This window comes from Rhincodon typus, unplaced genomic scaffold, assembly GCF_021869965.1.
Source record: "Rhincodon typus isolate 14 unplaced genomic scaffold, sRhiTyp1.1 hic_rhity00008172, whole genome shotgun sequence".
NCBI lineage: Eukaryota > Metazoa > Chordata > Chondrichthyes > Orectolobiformes > Rhincodontidae > Rhincodon > Rhincodon typus.
This window is the reverse complement of record NW_025973810.1, coordinates 1-7,433: the sequence shown is the minus strand read 5'-3', so window position 1 is coordinate 7,433 and position 7,433 is coordinate 1. Positions and strand designations below refer to the sequence as shown.

At 39.1% G+C, this 7,433-nt stretch overlaps 1 long non-coding RNA gene across 1 annotated transcript; it reads left to right on the top strand.

Moving 5' to 3' along the window:
* Positions 1 to 963: 963 nt before the first annotated feature.
* LOC109923127 lies at positions 964 to 5,754 on the top strand. Its single transcript, XR_007261594.1, has 3 exons — positions 964 to 1,088; positions 4,761 to 4,888; positions 5,688 to 5,754. It is a non-coding gene; the product is annotated as an uncharacterized LOC109923127 (long non-coding RNA).
* Positions 5,755 to 7,433: the final 1,679 nt, after the last annotated feature.

The following is a 7,433-nucleotide window of genomic DNA, read 5'->3' as shown; positions in this document are numbered from 1 at the left end:
TCGACTATCCACCTTATCCATGCATCTCAATTCAAAATATTACTATTGGGTCGCCTTCTCAGCTCTGATCTGATGCTCTAGCAAAAACAATCCAAGTTTGTTCACCATCTCCTTATCACTTGTACACTCTGATCCAGGCAACATCCTGGTAAATCTCTTTTACAACCTCTCCAAAGTCTCCACATGCTTCCTATGGTGTGGCGACCAGAACTACATGCAATATTCCAAACGTGGCCTAACTAAAGTTTTATTCAGCTGCAGCTTGACTTACCAATGTTTTTTATTCAATGTCTTGACTAATAAAGGTAAATATGCCATACGCCTTTATTACCACCTTATCCATTTGTCATTTTCAAATGGAACTCAAACAAATCACCAGTGACCCCAGTGAACAAATCATGAGATGGAGTTTGTTCATATTTTTACAGGATTTCCTGCACAAGGAAGTTACTTATTTTGGTAATGATTTTCTTAAAAAATTGAATTGCTGAATTTTAAATGGGGTAATTGTTTACAGAGCATTTTATTTCTTATCATGGTATCATACAACAAGACAGAAGGAGGTCATTCAGCCCTCTTGTCTGTGCCTGCTGTCTACACAAATAATTCCTCTAGTCCAACATCCTTGTTTTTTCACTGTAGTTCTGCAATTATTTTCTCTTCAGATAATTATCCAATTCTCTTTTGAAAACTGTAACTGAATCAACCTCCACCACATTCTCAGGCAGCGAATTTTGGATACTAATCACTTGCTGTGTAGACATTATTTTCCCTCTCATGTCACCATTGCTTTTTTTGCTAATTACTTTGAATCAGTGACCTTTGATTCTCAACCCTTCTGCAAGTGAGGAACAGTTTCTCCCTATTTACTGTGTCCAGACCTCTTGTGATTTTCAATACCACAATCAAAACTCTTCTTAATCTCATCTCTTCCTCCATCCCAACAGTCAGCTGACAAGACAATCCTTTATGCTGTATCTTCGATCCTGGTGAACTGCACAAACAGTTATGATGTCAAGGAGAAAATCCCAGAGCTGGTCGAGTTGGCAAAATTGTCAAAACAGCATGTACCTGAAGACCATCCAAAGGTAAAACAAAGCAAGATTTACATTTATATAGTACCTTTCTTGACTTCAACTATCACAAAGCACTTTACAACCAATTTGTACCCAGCAAATTCCCAAAAGCAGCATTGGACAAACTTGCTTTTACTGATATTGTTTGAGATAAATATTAGATCCATGAGATCTTTTGAGTTCACCTGAGGTGGCAAGTGAGCCTCCAGTTAATCATTTCATTTGAAAGATGGCATCTCTGACAGTGCAGCACTCCTAGAGTACTGGACTAGGAGTGTAGCCTTGATTTTCTGCTCCAGTCTCTAGAGTGGGACTTGAGAGCTTTGATCTGGAGGTATAAGTATAACCTTCTGAATCCTAGTACATATCTGTCTTTGTTTGCATGATCTTACACTCAGGTACAGTTTGACACTGATTATCGTTCACTGTTTGGGTGCACACAGTCAAAACATTAAATTATAAAACATCCCTTCCAATCTTATCTCCCACACACTCCCCTCAATTTTCATGCCCCATCCATGCCAACCTATCCCCCTGTATCCACCCCCTTATGTCTCCATGCCAATCTATATATCTCCCATGTTCCCTCATATCCCACTTATGTCCAAACACCCCCAAGACCCTTTAAGGTCTGTATGCCACTTCAGTGCAAACTCATATATCCCACTCAACATCTTTTGCTTTTCCCTCTCCATGTCAACTCACCAATTATCCAGCGTGGAGATAACTTTAACTTCTGTCAGAATGCTTCTTAAGGTATCAGTCTATCGATGATGTTGCTATTAAAAAAAAAAGGGACACCTTCATTGATACAAAAAAATCCAATGCCATAAAATTGCTTTAATTGATGCCTTATGAAAAGAGGCATTTTATTTTAAGCACTCAATGATGTATGTAAACAAACATTTCACTCATGTTTTACCCTTAAGTTCTTAATCATTTATGTCAATAAATAACCCACTTGGAGCTATCCATCATTAGGCATCCTTTATGAAATGCCACTTTGGGAAATTAGTCAGCAGCACAAATACTGTAATAGTTTTATGTGATAGGCTGGCTTAGATACCAAGTACCAAGTTTTGTAATTCTCACCCAGTTTTGCTGGAGCCAGTTCCTTGTCGACTTTGCTAGCCCCAATGAGTTCATGCATTCTTTTCACACAAGCATGCCTTTTTCACAATCCCTTTACCTCCACTTGAGGCATCCTGGGACCAGGTTCAAAAGCGGTGCCCTTTCTCTTCAAACTGTGGGAAATATGAAACATTCCTCCAGCCCTCACTGTTCACATCCCCACACCATACTCTCCCCATGTCACAATCTGCCCGTCTACCCATCCTCATGGCTCCTTACTCCATTACTCCCTATGCCCACCTGCCATGAATACCCCCTTCACCCACATTGTCTCCAAGCTTTGTGGCTGTGCACACTCCAAAGTTCTGTGCTTGGCGATCGGTATGCAGCATTGACTTCTGGTTCTAAAAGCTGTTGCTGCTCCCAAACCTCAGAGGACCACACAGCTGGAAAGTTAATTTGAGGGTACACTGTCCTTCACCAACAATACCGACTGATTGAATATCCATGAGTATCATTGCTTATAGGAAACAAAATGTGGAAATGAAACAGTTAAATCAGATCCCCTTTCCTCAATGACTTGGTTTAAATTTCAACCAAGGGATTTGCTATTGTCTACCTCAATCTCACCTTCACTGGTCAGCATATACATTGGAACTCCTATAGTTCCATGTGCTTAAAAGATTGGCCTTATTAGCAAACTCATAGATAGGACCCCTGCTAGTTCACTGTGCAAACCTGATGTTAAAATAGACCACATCAAAACCATCCTGCAAGATAATGGCTATCCTTAGCAGATCATTTCAGGCTGTACATCACACAAGCTGAAGAAGGGCCTTAAGGCAACTCTTGGACTGAAAAGTGACCAGTCTACCTCAGATTATCCTGGAAGGGAAAGGTAGCTCAAAAGTTTGAGCAAATGTTGAAGCTAACCCATTTCACATTGTATCTAGGCAATAACAACACAGATGGTGTTTGCCACTAACAGGATCTTGCCATCAAGTCAAAAAGATTTCTGTCTATCACACAGATGAGTAATGTGGTATATGAATTTCAGTGTCATTGTGATTTCAGGTTAGTAGACGATACATCAAAAGACTGTGGATCATACCAATTAGCATATCCCTTCATCTGTTTGCCACTCAAGGTACTAACTATACCTTACCAGCTCACACTTCCAAAACTCACAACACAGTGCTTAACATTAGATGGAATTCCATAATTGGGCAACTTTTAGTGAATAATTCTGAATGTGTGAGAGCTTACACTGACAGCCAATTTAGGATGGTTAGTCAGTCACTAATGTGTGCTGGAAAATACATTTATTAATACACAGACAGAAAGATCATGCTGTGCCTATTTCCACTCAACAAAATAGGTGACAACCATGTACTACTTAATTTCTGAGGTCAATGCCCTGCTTACAGTCAAGCTGTCTTTAAAATTTAAACAAAGCCTGGCTGTTAACTGTCAGTCAGCATTAATGGGTGCATTCACCATGGCAACACCTCTACCAATCAGAGTCCACTTGACAACCAATCAGTACTCTGCTGTTTAAATATTGCTCTTTCCCTTGAATCAATAGTCCTGCGACGTGTCTTAATGAGTGCAAGATGAAAAGTTTTGATTAATGTATTTTTTCAAGCAAAAGAGAATAGTTATTTTATATCAACTTCCATATTGCAATTAACATTCTATGGAGTAAAGCAATCTCATTCACAAAAACACATTTGACACTTCTTGACATCGATTACACTCCTACATACTTCTCGACAGGTTTTGTCATGTTGCACATTTCCAAAAGGTTTGTGGGCCTTTTATACTCAATCCTCTCCACATATAACAATCCCAAAGAACACATGAACCTTCTACACCCCAAATATCCCTGACCCTCTCACCAAAAAAATTCCTGAACCAGTATTGTGGGACCATTTTCAGAGAGGAACCCCAGATCTCCAGGACCCTGGCAATCCAAAAGCAATGTGTGGAGAACAGATTTCTTTCTACCTGGTCTAATCTTTGAAATCTGATAAGAGTCGTAGAGTCATACAGTATGGAAACAGGCCCTTCAGTCCAACTAATCCATGTTGATCACATCCCCAAACTAAACTAGTCCCATTTGCCAGCATTTGGCCCATACCCTTCTAAACCTTTTCTATTCATGTGCTTATCCAAATGTCTTTTAAATGTTGTAACTGTACCTGCATCTACCATTTCGTCCGGCAGGTCATTCCGCAGACAAACCACTCTGTGTGTACAAAACATTGTCCCTCATGTTCTTTTTAAAACTTTCTCTCCTCGCCTTAAAAATATGCCAGCTAGTTTTGAATCCCCTCCCACACCTAGGTGATCTTGATGGAGGTAGGTTAATCATTTCCCCCAGGAACTGTGAATGCTTGACCGTTAGCCTGGACTTCCCAATTCCACCCCAATGAATATGAGAAATGCTGTGTTTGTAAGTTTGGCATTCCCTATGTCTTCTGGCATTTTCACCACACAGAGACCTCTCTGTCATAGTGAAAATCAGGGCCTAATTCATAATGGGTTGAAGGAGAGAAAAAAAGTTGTAAAAAAATTTTAGATTTGAATTGATGACCACTGATGTTGTTACAGGATAAAAAAGACTTTGTGATGATGCGTGTCAAGCGTTTGATCAAAGCTGGCATTGTCTCTGCCCTTGCTGTCATGCTGAAGGCAGACAGTGCCATTCTAACAGACCAGACCAAGGAGCTTATGGCTAGGTAAGGTGTATGTTTCAGTTTGGCCAAAGATTTAAAGGGAAGAAACACAGTTAAACCTAAATAGGCGGATTGAGCCTCAATTTAAAGCATGTCCTGAATGATAAAATCTCCGATTGCACAGCACTCCCTCTGTATTGCACCAAAGCATCAGGCTGGTTTATGTACCTTCACACTGCAATGAGGTGTGAACACTTGGCATTTTAACTCAGAGGCTAGGTGTGCCATCACTGAACCAGGCCGGCGCATCAGTACTATTAAGCAATATAGCGTACAACCAGTTACAGTTACCTGTTTCTATTGCCAGGTCCCAGGGACATTCTATTAAAGAAAGACTTGCATTTATGTAGCACCTGTTATAATCTCAGGACATGTCAAAGTTCCTTTGTGATTTTGTTGAGGGATGCATATTAACCAGGAGACCATGGATAAATCCAAGGCTTTTCTTCAAAATAGTGGTCCTGGGATTATTCACATCCACTTGACAGTGCAGACAGAACTTTGGTTTGGCTTATCTGGAAACCAGTACCACTAACAATGCAGCACTCCCTCAGTACTGCCCACTGGATTTTAGCTTGAATCTCTGGGTTGGGGCTTCCTGACTCAGAGGTGAGGGCACTGCATACAGACCTATTGATGGCATTTCAAAGGTATGCAACCAGCCACACTGTATCCTGTGTAATGCACCACCATTGTTATATAACTGAATTCTATTTTCACTTTATAAAAAAAAGACTTTAAAAGAATACCTCAGTATTATACCTTTCTCTAAACTGAATCTAATTCCAATTTGGTTCTTTAGGGTGTTCCTTGCATTGGTTGAAGATGTTAGAGATCGTGGCAAAGTTGTGGCACAAGGTGGTGGAAAGGTAATTACATGAGTTGGTATCAAACTTCCAGCAGAGAAACAGGCCGTTTGACCCAACTGTTCTATCCTGGGCCCTCACTTGACTTTATTTCATCCTATCAGCAAGTCCTCAATTCCTTTCCCCATCGTATGACTTTTCAGTTTCTCCTTAAATTTTTCAGCTCAACCATTCAGTGTGGTGATGGCTTCCATATTGTCGTCGCTTTCTGGGTTAAGAAATTTCTATTGAAGTTGTTAGTTACTATCTGATATTATCCTAGTTTTAGTCTCCTCCATCAGTAGAAGCCTATTCTCCATGACCATTCTGTTGAATCTCTGTGATATCTTACAGACTTTTATCTGATAACACATTAGACTATTACTTTCTGAGGAAAAAGTAATCCCAGCTTTTTCAATCTTTCCTGCGAAGTATAAACTCTTGTTTCTGAAACCATTGTTAAATGTGGTGCATTGGCGTAAATCTTTGAAGATAAACATTACATTGCACACGATTAAAATTGCATAGAATGAGTATTGAGAGTAGGTATAACAATGATAGCTGTATGTGTTCACAGTGACGATCGTGAGGGTGTAACCAGATTGAGTCATATGTGCATATAGATGGTAATGAATAATTAATTAGAGAAATTGTGAATAATTAATTATCAATAATTAATTGATGATTACATTACACGTGGTTAAAGTCTTAGCTCAGTGCTCCATAGCTAAGCACAACTAATCATACATTTTCAACCTAACTTTAATAATCAATGCACATAACAGCCTAATAATAACCAGGAGCAGCAGAAGGCCATTCAGCCCTTTGAGTCTGCTCTGCCATTTGATACAATCGTGGCTGATCTTATCTTGGCCTCAACTCTATTTTTCTGCCAGTTTATTACAGTCCTTCAACCCATTACTATTAAAAATCTGTCCATCTCCTCCTTAATATTTCAGTTCACAATTAATGCAACGTGGTATTCACTAATTATCAAGTGATCTAGGCTTGGGAGAGTGGCTATTTCCCATCAGTACTTTATTGAATCAGATTGTTCTTTGATCTGCTGAAATTGGGAAGAGAAAGTATTTTTCCTTCAAAGCTATTCCATTATCTTGTGAAAATTATGGAGCAGACTTTCCCAGTCCATTAGCTACCTGACAAAATGAGACAGCAGAAGTTGTAAGCATTGTTGACTTAAAATGCAATGAAAAGCGCATAAAGAAGAATCTTTTTTAAAAAATGTGAAGATAAACATGTGAATTTACTCAATATCCATCGATTTGTTCTGCAATTGCTTAAATACATGCCTTTGGTTATGAAAGTTGTATTAGAAAACTAAGGGTAACAATCAAACTAAAAGAAGTCACTTTATCACTATGAAATTAATTTTAAAAAAATTCAAAAGATTTATAAAAGCTGTTGGAAAATATGCTTAGGTAAATGGTTCTTTCAAAGAGAGAGTATTGGCATATGGAGTTCAATGCCTTCCAACTGTACAGTTAAAATGTACAATTCCATCGTCTCTCTCCACACAGCATATTCTCTCTCTGAGGTAACAAGGTATAGAGCTGGATGAACGCAGCAGGCCAAGGAACATCATAGGAGCAGGAAGGCTGACGTTTCGGGCCTAGAACTTTCATAAAAGGGTCTAGGCCCGAAATTTTTTTTTTTTTTTTTTTTTTTTTTTTTTTTTTTTTTTT